General features: G+C 36.9%; 1 long non-coding RNA gene across 6 annotated transcripts in view; it reads left to right on the forward strand.

The window, feature by feature from the left end:
• The window catches only part of LOC127583989 (uncharacterized), a 48,963-nt gene that overhangs the window by 30,224 nt on the left and 5,875 nt on the right, over nucleotides 1–12,864 (forward strand). For 2 of the 6 annotated variants that reach the window (XR_007958324.1, XR_007958327.1), the window contains exon 3: nucleotides 443–565. The exons of the other annotated variants lie outside the window; for them this stretch is intronic. This is a non-coding gene — a long non-coding RNA (uncharacterized LOC127583989). The remainder of the gene's footprint in view (nucleotides 1–442; nucleotides 566–12,864) is intronic. 6 annotated transcript variants of the gene reach the window in all.

Consider the following 12,864-nt stretch of genomic DNA (forward strand, 5'->3'; position numbering starts at 1 on the left):
TCAAAGTTAAATGTGAGTGAGCAATTTATTACCAGACTAAATTGAAGTGCAGAGATCTGTGATGACTGAGGATAATACTTCTAGTGTTCTGCACTTTAAAGGGAGCAAAATCATCTGCTTCAGTGTAGTTATTACCTGTGACTTTCTGCAATTTAATCTGCTCTGCGAATTCCTCAAAATGAAAAGGGTGGCTGGCTGGTTTCAATTCCTCCCACAATTGTTTGTCTTGTAAGGCATTAACATGATTGAATTCTTCAGATGACACCATAAAACACATGAACCAACCTCTTGCAATTTATAAATGTCACCTGAATCTACATGGGATTGCTATCATAAAATTGCTGCTCTTTGAATTTATAATGTAGGGTTAACCCTTTTACTCCATTTATGTTGCCTGACCAGGTGAATAACCCCAGGACTTTTTTTAATTTTGGTTTTCCAGCATTTGTCTTGCCTGAACAAGTCTTCAGAAATAAAGAATAGGAGAATTCCCTTCAGCTGGTCAGCTAACTACAGTTTGATTACACAAGGTTGCTTCAAATGAGATTACGTTTTTACTTTCCAAGTAAGGAACTATTGTGATGAAAGGTCATTGGTCTGAAATATTTCAAGGAAATTAGAATACAAAAAATGAAAATGCAAATAGGCTATTTGGTCCCTCGCACCTGCTCTGCAATTCAGTAAAACAATGGTTGATCTTTTAGCTTGCTGCTTTACTGCAGTAATCTCGTATCTATGATCTCCTTAATATTTAAAAAAAAATCTATCGATCTCTGTCTTGAATGTTCTTGGTAACTAAGCCTCATGTCCCTCTTGAGTAGAGAATTCCAAAGATTAACTGGTTAATGAAATTTCTTCTCCTCTCTGGCCTGAATAGCAAACTCCTTATTTTGGACTCATCCCTGGTTCCAGGTACTTCAGCCAAGGGAGAAAGCATCCTTGCATTTGCACTGTCAAGATCAATTAGAATTTTTGTATGTTTCAGTGAAATCATCCATCATTCTTTTAAACCCCAGAGTTGTGACAGTGAATGAAATCTTTCCACAGAAGACAGTTTGACCCTGTCCTACACCCCCATCCCAAGAATCAATATAGTAAATCTTTTCATGTGCTTCCTTTATCGCAAGTATATCCATCTTTGGATAGGGAAACCAGCCATGTACATGGTATTCCAGTGGGTTGGTCTCCTTGGAGTCCTGTATGATTTTAGTAAAATGTTTTACTCTTGTGCTCAATCCCCTTATGATAAAGGCAAACATATCATTTGCCTTCCTAATGGCTTGTTGGACCTGCACTTTAACTTTCATAGATATCTCAGCACCAACACCATTTTTGTAAGACAAAATTCTGTTTCTAATTTTCTACCAAAGTGAATGATCTTGCACTTTTTTCTACATTCCATGTCCTCATCCATTCATTTGACCTGTTTATATCCCTTTTGAAGCTTCTCTGCATCTGACTCCATTATCACACTGGATCCCCTCATCCCTAACATTGCTATGGATTGTGAACTGCTTTGACCCCCATCAGTGCCTGTGGCAGCTCACTAATCACAGCCTCCCAACTTGAAACTGACCCAATCCTTAATCTGCCTCCAATCCCATGTTCTCAATTTTGTTTAATAATCACTTGTATGTACCTCTTTATTAAGGGCTATCTGCAAGTCCAAATACATTACATCCTTTGGTTTCTTATCTATTCTGCCAGCTGTAAGCTTTTTAAAAAAAGAAGCAGATTTGTCAGACATGATTTCCTTATCATAAACCATGCTGTCTCTGCCATGTCATTATTATTTTCTCTCTCCATAAGTGCTACCTGACTTTCTCTCTATCTCCAGAATTTTATGTTTTTAACTACAGGTTTAGGGCATCCATTGTGTTTTGATTCTGGAAAAATGTTACTGGATATAATCCTAAAGTTTAGTTGGCATCCATATGAATTGTCCTTGGAAGATAATCTTGTGCCCTTTTTGGTAGAAGGCTAGTGGTTTTTCAGTGTGGCAGCAAATTGAGTTGGGCAAACAATTTTGTTTTGTACAAATCATCTGTTTTTGAAATAAAATTTAAAACTATACATGTTACATCCATGTGGATTTGATTTTAACTGAAATTTGTATCCATTTTATGTCTGTGTAATTTGAAATTGGATCTCTTAAAAATCAGAGACTCAACACTGTATTTTAGGTATGAAATATTTCATTATCTTCCTGATTTATCCCATGCTTAATTTAAAACAAAACATGCATGAGCATAATTTAACATGATGGGAAATCTAATTATTGTCCTTACATTTAAGTGAAAAATTTATAACAATGACACCACACCTTGACACGGTGGTAAATAATTATTTGAAATTTTATGTACTATACTTTGTGCAGAAAGATTTTTTTCATACTTTCATCTTCCTGTAACATCAACATTTAAAAATGTTGCTCCAAGGTATTAATTTAGAGGCTGCATTTTCCTTCATTATTTTCATAAAGCTCAAATCGTACACTGAATAGGCCCAACAAGCTTCTCAGAAACATTGAAAACCCTTGGAAAAGTGATCTTGTTCCCAGCCAGGAAAAAAAAATCGAATGCAAAGTGTTGCTGCACTTTTGGCAGTGTGTTAATGGTGTCAAACTGGCACTTCTTTTGGCCCTATATAAAATTCCCAATAAGCAATGCATTCAGTAGTTAGTATAGATGCCTCATATTTCAAGTGACATGATGTATCATTTTTTTTTAACCTCAAAATCAATAAATATGATGGAAAAGTTTTAAATTAACATAATTATTATTTGGAAATCAGACATAGTCAAGGCAAAATAAAATTATGGTGGGGTGATGGTTACAGAGAAAACGTAGACATAATATAGGTCGTTCCGGCAGTTTCATTTCTAATTGCTATGCCATTTGGCACGCACACAGATGTGTAGTCCAATTTAAGAAAGGGGCATATTTGCAAGACACTGATAATAAATTTGGTTTGATTAATTAAAAAGACTGCAATGATGATAAGCTTGATGTGTTTAAGGCCTGATTTTCATGGTTGGATTGTTGGATGTGGAGGATGGGCATCTTTAAAATAATTCCTGAGCATTTTTTTTGTGTGATAACCTGACATTGCTTGCTTGTTAGTGTATTTAACACTGTGTTTGAATACTGGATGTAATTTTAAAAGCTATATTTGATATGTATTGTCAATTTTGGAATAAAGCAGCAAAGGAAAAACTTTTTATTGAAAAATATGTATTTTTTTTTTAAAAAAATTTCTGACTGTTATTCTGGAAGCTTGCTGCACGATCACTCAACTCTGTGGCACTGTTTGAGAAAATGTTATTGCACACTTGTCAGCAGCTGCCACAGTTTGAAGTTATTATTTGTGCCATTAGCAAAGATTTTAATAACAGTACCCATCTGGTAATTAGTTGGATTTATTGGTCCAAACCTTAAAAGGACTTGTAATTATGACAGCAATATTCAGAGGCTGCTCACCATTTGAGTGATGTGTCAAGTAACTTGCTATGGGAAGCAGACTGAATCCCATGAAATTTGTTTGCTGTTGGAGCTCTTAATTGTTAGTAAAAAGCCATATGGTGGCAGGCCACAGCATTTTGATTCAGCACTTTATGAATAATTGCTGTGTTTGAGGTTTATAGAAACGAGCTGGTTCACAAACCAATGTACAATTATAAAGCATGGGTCTGTATGCACAAAGGCACAAGGTTGATTGACCAGCACCTACTTTAGATTACCAGAAGTTATAACTGACTCCTTGTGTAGTATTTTGGTCTTAAGTGAAATTCATTAGTTATTTTTGGGCTTAACAGAGTCCTTGACTACATTTATAGAACTTGCCAAATGGTGTTATTTTTATACTAGTTCATATATGCAGTGATATAGTTTTCGGTATTTCAGGCAAAATATCAATTACTGAAGCTGGAGTTTCATTATGTCATCCTATAATGTCTGGTCAACAGCACATTCATGAAATCCTGAGATTTTTGTTCTAAATTGCTGAATGTTTCTTGTGGCAGAATATCACATTGTTTATATGATGGTTTTACCTCGTGTAATATGATCCAGTATTCTGCTTTGTAATATTCTAGTTTAGAAATTGACTGTTTGGATCACAATCTTAAATTAGTGCATGAAGTTCTTTTAAGATGGCTCGCAATTTAGTACAGAGTTAATTCTGTCTTTTATTGTTCATATTAAATGTCTTTCATTTCACTTTTGGTGATATGGCTATCACTGGCATAACTAGTATTTATTGCCCATCTGATATTACCTTTGAAAAGATGGTGGTGAGCTGCCACCTTGAATCTCTGCTGTCTGGTTAAGGTACTCCCATGGTAGTGTACAGGAGGAAGTTCCAGGATTTACACTCAATGACAATGATAGAATGGCAGTATAATTCCAAATCAGCATATTGCACAACTTGGTAGGTGATGGTGTTTCCATACACTTACCTCTGCCACCAGGAAGGATAACGATGGTTAATGGTTTGTTAGGAGCTGTTGGAGCAGCCTATGCCAGCAACTGCAGCCACTGTGCTCATGGTAGAGGGAATAAATGTTTAGAGTAGCTGATGGGGTACCAATCAAGTGGTCTGCTTTGTTCTGGATAGTGTTGAGATTTGTTGGAGCTGGATTCATCTAGATAAGTGGAAAGTATTCCATCACACTTCTGACATTTGCCTTTGTAGATAGTAGAAGGGCTTTGGGGTGTCAGGAGGAGAGTTACTCTAAGCAGAATATCCAGCTTTGAGCTTGCTTCTATAGCTGTTATTTTTGTGACTGGCCAAGTTGAGTTTCTGCTCTACAGTGACCCCTGGGATATTCAAAATGGGGCACTCAGTAGTGATAATGCATTGAATGTCAAGGGTGAATGGTTTGACTCTTTTGCTGGAAATGGTTAGTCATTGTCTTTTGTGGCATCAATGTTCTTTTGTCACTTGTTAGATCATACCTATATGTTTTTGCCTGGACAAGCTGTATGCAAGTATGCACTGCTTCATTTCCTGAGGAATTGCAAATGAAATTGAATACTGTGCAATCTTTAAGCATCCACACTTGACCTTGTGATGGAAAGGAAAGCCATTGATGAAGGACCTGAAGGTGGTTGGGCCTAGGACATTGTCTTGAACTCATGTCCTGGAACTGGAATAATTGACCTTCAGTAACCACTATATGTCTTTGTGTGAGGTATGTCTCCAACTGTTTTCCTTTTGATGCCCATTGATTTTAATTTTACCAGTGCTCCTTGATGTCATAGTCGTTCAAATACTGTCCTGATGTCAAGAACAATTGCCCTCACTTAGATTCTTATATTCAGCTTTGGTCAACGTATGGACCAAGGCTGGAGTGAATGATTATGGTGAAATGCACACTGGGTACAAGTCAGCAAGTGAAGAAGTGCTGCTTGGTAGAAGGACTGACACCTTTGTCACATTTCTGTGTGGGAGTAGACTGAGTTGATCAATAATTGGCCCCTTTTTGTGAACAGGACCTACCTGGGCAATTTTCCACACTGTCGGCTTGATGCCAGTGTTGTAACTATACTGGAACAGATTAGCAAGAGAAACAATGGGCTCTGGAGCACAGGTCTTAAGTACTGCAGCTAGGATGTTGTCTCATTGCTTTTGGTGTACCTAATGTTCTCTGCCATTTCACTGTGGTTTCAAGAGTCAAATTGGCTGAAGTTTGGCTTCTGTGATTGTGGGAATCATGGGAGGAAACTGAGATGATCAACTGTTCATCATTTCTAGCTGACCATGGTTTGAGTGCTGTAGCCTTCTCCAGCAATCTCATGCCAGTCCCTGCCATTGCTGAGGGTAGGGATATATTGTAGCTGCATCTCCCTATTAGCTGCTCACTTATCCACCATTTCATGAATAGAGATGTGGTAAGACTGGAGAGCTTTAATCTGATCAGTTGGTTACTTAATTCTATCTGTTGCTTGCTGTTTTAATATCCATACAGTCCTGGGTGCAATTTCACTGAACTAATGTCTTTCATACTCTGATGCTCCATGGGACTTGGTGCATGCCCTTTTGCATTCCTCATTGAGCCAGCTAGTTATATTGGGTGAATGCAAGGTGACCACTTGTATTTTTTTCCATGTCTAATTAACAAGCAAACCGTTAAGAGATTACACTTGACTGGAGCCTTTGATCCTAGTTGCAACAGATTTGAAGCAATCTAAGTGTGTAATTTTGCTGCTTTTTGTTATTAATAAAGTGATGAATAGTTTGGTCCAAAGTAGCTTAAAACTAATTTCTGAATAACTCTTTTTCTCTCCCCCCGACCCCATTTGATGTAATGATTATTTACTGTTGTTTCACAGGCTATCATTTGGATGCTCCAAGATGTTCATGTGCAAAGCTTGGCTGTGTGATAAACTAATTGAATTTAGAGGACATAACAGCAAAGCCCCTTTCTCTCACTGCCCGACATTAACAGAAGGGATATCTGGCTGGCTATAGAGGGGAATCTGGCTGTTTTTCTTGTAAGCTACCAGAGGATGGTCATTGGAGTGACCTTGCATTTCAGATAATCGACTATTCCTTTGCCTCCACGGATGTTACTTGACCTGCTGAGTTCCTCCAGTACTTTTTTTTTGTGTGCGTCATACTACTTGCTGGGTCATCAACTAGTCTTTCTAAACGGGATTATAGGTTATTGAAGCTTTAAATGGGAAGGGGCATTGTGCAGGCGCTGGTGCCATGCAGGGATTTGCCACTTAGGATCAGGATAGCATTTGCCAACAAGTGAACACTGTATTTGTTGTAGATCGGCAGCAAATGTTGGTTCACATCTACTTTGACAGTGCTTCAGGTCTGTCTTTCAACAGACAGAAAAATGTTCAAACTGACAAAAATTCTCATCCATTTTATGTTTTTTTTTTACTTGCCTGACACTAAATAAAACTCCAATTGCATGGCTTTGCAATTAACCATCTGTATATGTATTGAACTTTATTCAACCACACTTTAAATAGATAGAAATGTTTTCCAATGAAAAAGAAAAATTCCAAGGGAGGGACCCCTGTCCATGTTGGACAAAAAAATTTAAAGGTAGCTTTAAATTTGAAGAACATAAAATTGTGCAAAGAAGAGCAAAAGCTCCAAAGATTGCTGTTTTTTATTCCACGCAATGAATAGCTAAAGGATTAATAAGTATGGAAAATTAGAGTACAAGATCATGCCTGCCAGAAATGTGAAAACAAATGGTAAGAGTTTCTTTAGATATTTAGAAGAGTTCACAAAGTGAGCAATTGTGTTGGTGAAATTAATAATAGAAAGTAATAATAATAGTAAGTGAACTAGACCTATTTTGTGTCGTTGTTCATTTATAGAGGATACAAGTAACATCCCAGTAAATCTGGAATTGTGTGGGAGGAACTTGAAAATTATAATCGCCAAGAGAAGTGATTCTGAACAAATTGACAATTCCTAATGGATTTCATCCTAGGGACTTTAAAGACAGTTAATGCATTTGTTTTGATTTTCCAAAAGTCCCTAGATTTGGTGGTCTCATAAGACTGGAAAATAATAAATGGGACTCTTTATTCAGAAAGCAGGAAACTACCAGCTAATTAGCTTAACATCCCTCATTGGGAAATGCTAAAAACTATTAGTAAAGATTTTATAGCAAGGCACTTAGAAAAATTCAAGTTTAATCAGACAGGCAGCTTGGTTTTGTGAAAGAGAAATTGCCTGACCAATTTATTGGAGTTCCTTAAAGTGTTTTGGATAAAGAGGAACCAATAGATTTACTGTTCTGAATTTCTGGAAGGCATTTGATAAGGTATTGCATTAGAAATCATTATGGAAAATAAAAGCAAGTGGTGTGGGAAGTAACAAATCAGCAAGGATGGAAAATTGGCTGATGAAATGGACTGTAGACATGGACTGGTCATTCACCAGTTGGCAAGATGTAATGAGTGCTGTACCACAGAGATGGGTGCGGGGGCCTTTTTTTTTTGTACAGATGACTTGGATGAATATATTGAAGATATGGTGGATTAATTCACTGATGGTATAGGTGGGTAAGAATGAAAGTTTTGAAGTGGATATAGGAAGATACAAAGGGATAGAGATGGGTTAAGTGAGTGGGCAATGATGTGACAAATTGATTTAATGTAGGAAAATGTGAAATTGTTCATTTTGGCATGAAAAACAAAGTGTATTGTCTAAATGGAATGTTATTACAGAGCTCTGAGGTACAGATGGATCTGGGTTTCCAAGTGCATGATTTGCAAAAGGCCTATATGCAGGTACAGCAAGCAGTTAGGAAAGCCAATAATATTATTGTGCATTGGCAGAGTAACTGGTTACTGTAGTATAGAGGTTATGCTTCAATTACTTTGGGTGACACAAAATAGTTGTAATTACTTACAACTGAAGTTCTGTCTCCTTGGAAAGATGTAACTGCTTTGGAAGCAGTGAATGGGTTTAATTGGTTGCTATCTGGAATGGGCAGATTATCTAGTGAGGAAAGGTTGGATAGGCTAGGCTTGAATCTGCTTTTTTAAAAAAAAGTCAACAAACCTGCAGATGCTGGAAATATGAAATAAAAAGAAAATACTGGAAACACTCAGCAGGCCAGGCAGCATCAATGAAAAGAGAAACTGTTAACCCTTCTGACAAACAGCAGTTGACCCGTAACAGTAACTGTTTCTCTTTTCACAGATTTTGCCTGACCTACTGAATGGTTCCAGCATTTTCCGTTTATAATTTTTATCCGATTTACTTCAGAAAACTGAGACAGAACTTGTATAAAATTCTGAGGTGTTGTAGCACATATATTTCAAGAGAATATTTTCTAAAACTGGAGTTGCCAATTTGACAGATGAGCAATCTTTCTCTCTTTAGAATGTCACAAGTCTCTGGAACTTTTATCTCAAAGGCTGGTAGAAGCAGTCTTTGATTATTTTTGTGACAGAGAGATCTGTTACGGATTAGATTACTATTTGGGGAATATCCCTTTAAGACATAGTACAGTTGTGTGTGTGGCGTGATTACGACAACAACAGGAGATAATGACGTGCTGGCATTTTGGAGCAGTCAGTTAGAAAGGAGAGAGGAGAAAGAGAGAGACCCTGCCTGCTGGTCTCTGTATCGATGGATGAAAAACAATAATTGTGTCTGTCACTACAATCCACGTATGGATTTTTGGAATAATCCAGTGGAGTCCACTTTGTCGTTAACCTGTAGAAGGAAACAAGTATTTGTGTGGACGGCCACATCTCGAATGCCTTTCGGGGTGGCAGATACTTCAGAACAAAGCAGTGAAGATCATCAGTGACTGAGGTGTCGTATGGGTTCCATCGTGGAACATTTGGATTTCGTAATTTCTCTATTCTCTCTCTACATCTTCTCTTCAGTCAATGGTGGTTTTGCAAAAGCCTTTGCTCACGTTTCACCTTATGGCTTGCTGAACTGAACTTTGAGAACTATTCCTGGACTTGGAGTTTGGGAATTTGCCACACACACACTACAAGTTTAGTTTTTGGGGTTAATGTTTAATATCTAACCTTTTTATTTTTCTTATTATCATAAGTAGTTATTAATAAAATATTTTCTAATACATGACTCAGTTTGTTTCTTTTGTTGCTGGTATGTAACAGATCCTTGTTGAGCAAGGAGGTTAAAGGCTGCTGGGGAATGTTAAGTTGAAGTTGCAATCAGATATGATCTCATAGTATTGAATGATGGAGCATACTTTGAGCCAAATGGTTTACTCCTTCCAGAATTTGTGTAGTATGATATGTTGATTTTGAAGTCAGAATCACTTGTGTTAGCAATTTCTATTTGTCTAACCTAGACAGTGTGTTAAATGCTTTAAATTTTCGTGGTACTTGTCGATGAAAACACTTATTTCTGTGACTGTTCAGTTTTCTGGTGTGATGGTACAATTTCTTCATTCATAGCTGAATTTCTTTTGAATGTTAGGATGAGGAAAGAAGCTGTATGGACATGGACAAAATTTGCAAAAAATTTATTTTCTAAATTTCTATTTCTTTTAATTAAAAAGTGAGGTACCAGAAATCTAGTATAATAACTAGTTCCAACTTTTGAGTAACTTGAGATAAATTTTAAATCTCTGCAGATTTACATTGTGGTTTGCTGACTAGATGCCATTTTATTACTTCTTCACTTGTCCTGATACGAATCATATACATGAATGGATTCTTCTTGCAAGTAGGATTTGTGTATAATCCCTGTAATGTACTGGGGGAATTTGTACACCACTTCTTGAAAAAAAAAGTGTTTTAATTGCTGGAATTTTTTAGAAAGTATGCATTTAATTGAATCAGTTCAGCGATACTAATTGAAAAGCAATGTATTTCCCAATCAGTGTGACTTGAATGAGAACTTGAGAGATGGAAGTGCTCATTTGCATCAGCCCTTGCCCTTTCAAACCAGACAGGTATATATATTTTTAAAAAATCAATAAGTATATAAATATTCATTTATCTTTATCTCTTTTCCTCTTCTGCTTCCCAAGTAAACAGACATAGATGGCTGAAAGATGTTTCTGGTGTCAGTAGGAGTGCGAAAGAGTGAATGTGTTTACTAGGGTTTCCAACCCAGCTGTGGTTGGAATGGAAAACATTGCTACTGCCAAAAGAATAAGCAAATGCAAATAGACAGATGTGTCCTTTTTGAGTTGCACTTCAAAATCTTCTGCATGTGTCCATTTGGATTCAGTTAGTGAGTACAATTGGTTTAGGCAACTGTAGGAATTGCTAGTCAAGTTTATAAACCACTGCCATTGACTTGAGCAGTGTCTTGAGCATAGTCTTCCATGTTATATATAGCAGTCTTGCTAGATTTACAAGTTGATTGAACTTGCTGTGGAAATTTAAGAAGGATAATTAAGAATGCAAGTACCCAACTATATCATGGAAATGTTGCAGTGTTACCCAGGAGTCTATGCTTGAGAAACAAATGTACATAGAGTATGACCTACCACTGATTCTTATTCCTACAACATGGGAAATTGTAGTCTGCTGTCTTTGAACAAAATTAGCCCCCATTTGGATTGGTGATCTACTCAGTAGATGGATCCTTTTATGGTACTTGAGCATATGAATCAGAAAGATTGTATCCATGGCTAAAATGGAATAATTTCTGAAGCATTCTTTTTATCTAGTAGCTTTCATTTTTGAGAGAGTGGGTAAAATTTCTTCTGCTGCAACTAGATATAAACTGCCAATATATACAAGAGGAAGGAAAATGTTCTTTTTCTTCCTGCAGCAATTTTATTGGAACAAATTATTAGTGAGTCATGAACTCTTATCCATTTTTTGTTAAATATTAGGATTTGGAAAGGATACATGTAGAAGCAAAGTAACAGAATTTAAGAAGATAGCCTGAGCCGAAAACTATATATTACTATAAACTCATCTCCTGCTATTTCTATTTATGATTCAGTGAAGTAGATAGTGCTTTATACTATAGGTTAGCATTGATGCAGATTTCAGATGAAAGTATTTTATAGCCTTTAGTATTCCACAGTTGGTTCAAAGTTTGGGGATGCAAAATAGAACTGTTTGATTTGATAATTTCTAAAATTGGTATATGATATAATTGGCCAGAGAGTAATATCTGTCAGCAGTGGTCATCTATTGATTATCAAAGTGTCATAAAATAAGTAATTTTCTGAAACTAAGTTTGCAACCATCTGCTGCAGTAGGTAGGTTAACACTGGTAACCAACAGAGTTTAGTGTTCAAGTTCAGGATAAGGTTTTCATCTATTTTGGGGTAAAAGGTAATTGACTGGCCAGTATTGATGGCTTCTATGCAAAATTGCATTTGCAGGGTACCATAACTGTCGTAATAAAAACTCCAAACTACTTTTTGAAATTGCAAACAGGAAAGAGTTGGATCAGGTATTTAACGCTAGTATTTGAATTTGAACCATAGTTGGTCATACAGCACAGTAACAAGCCCCTGGCCACTGGGTCCAGGCTGACCAACAACACATCTTATTTTTCCCTCTTACATCCCTGTAAACTCCTCCATTCCTCTCCACATTGATTCTCTTGCCATCCACCTACACCAGGGCAATTTACAATAGCTAAATAATCCACCAATCTGCATGACTTTGGCATGTGGGTAGGAACCGAAGCACCCAGGGGAAAATCCACATGGTTACAGAGGACATTCAAACGCCATAGAGAAGGCAGTAAAGGTTAGGATCAAACCCAGAGCACTAGAGCTTGAGACACCTTGAATACTGATGGTCATAGATTTGATGCATATTGTAGACACTAATGAAGAAATATAACTAAATTTCCTACTCTTTATGGATCCATTCCACATCAGGCAGTGCACTTAATTCTTAGGTTGCCCCAATGGGTGTTTGTGTTCATTTTTGCTAAATTAAAAACCAATGCTACTTTCTACACTGTGGTGCTCAAACGTCATTCTAAGCTTATCATTTTTGTCCTTTTTATTTGAAACAAAAATTTGTAGTTTACCTAAGAGGTTTAAACTGGTTCTGGAATGCTTTTTGCAGCTGGCATCTTGAAATGTATAACATTGCAGTGAAGTGGATTAATGCTTTTTGTTTTTTTTACACACTCGAGTAAATAATTGCCTAGACAAGCAGCAAAATTGACATCTGCTCCCATGGAATAAATGATTTGTGTTGGAAACCTTTGGAGACCGATTTTCATAAGTTGTTTTTGCAGGGGTAACTATAGACCTGTGAGCCTAACATCAGTGGTAGGGGAGAAACTGGAAAAAACTTGAGGGGGAGGATTAATGATCACTTGAAAAGGTAGGGACTAATCAGAGACAGCCACCGTGGCTTTGTCAAGGGCAGATCCTGTTCGACCAATCTGATTTAACTCTTTGAAGAGGTA

Source organism: Pristis pectinata, chromosome 28 (assembly GCF_009764475.1).
Source record: "Pristis pectinata isolate sPriPec2 chromosome 28, sPriPec2.1.pri, whole genome shotgun sequence".
Classification (NCBI taxonomy): domain Eukaryota; kingdom Metazoa; phylum Chordata; class Chondrichthyes; order Rhinopristiformes; family Pristidae; genus Pristis; species Pristis pectinata.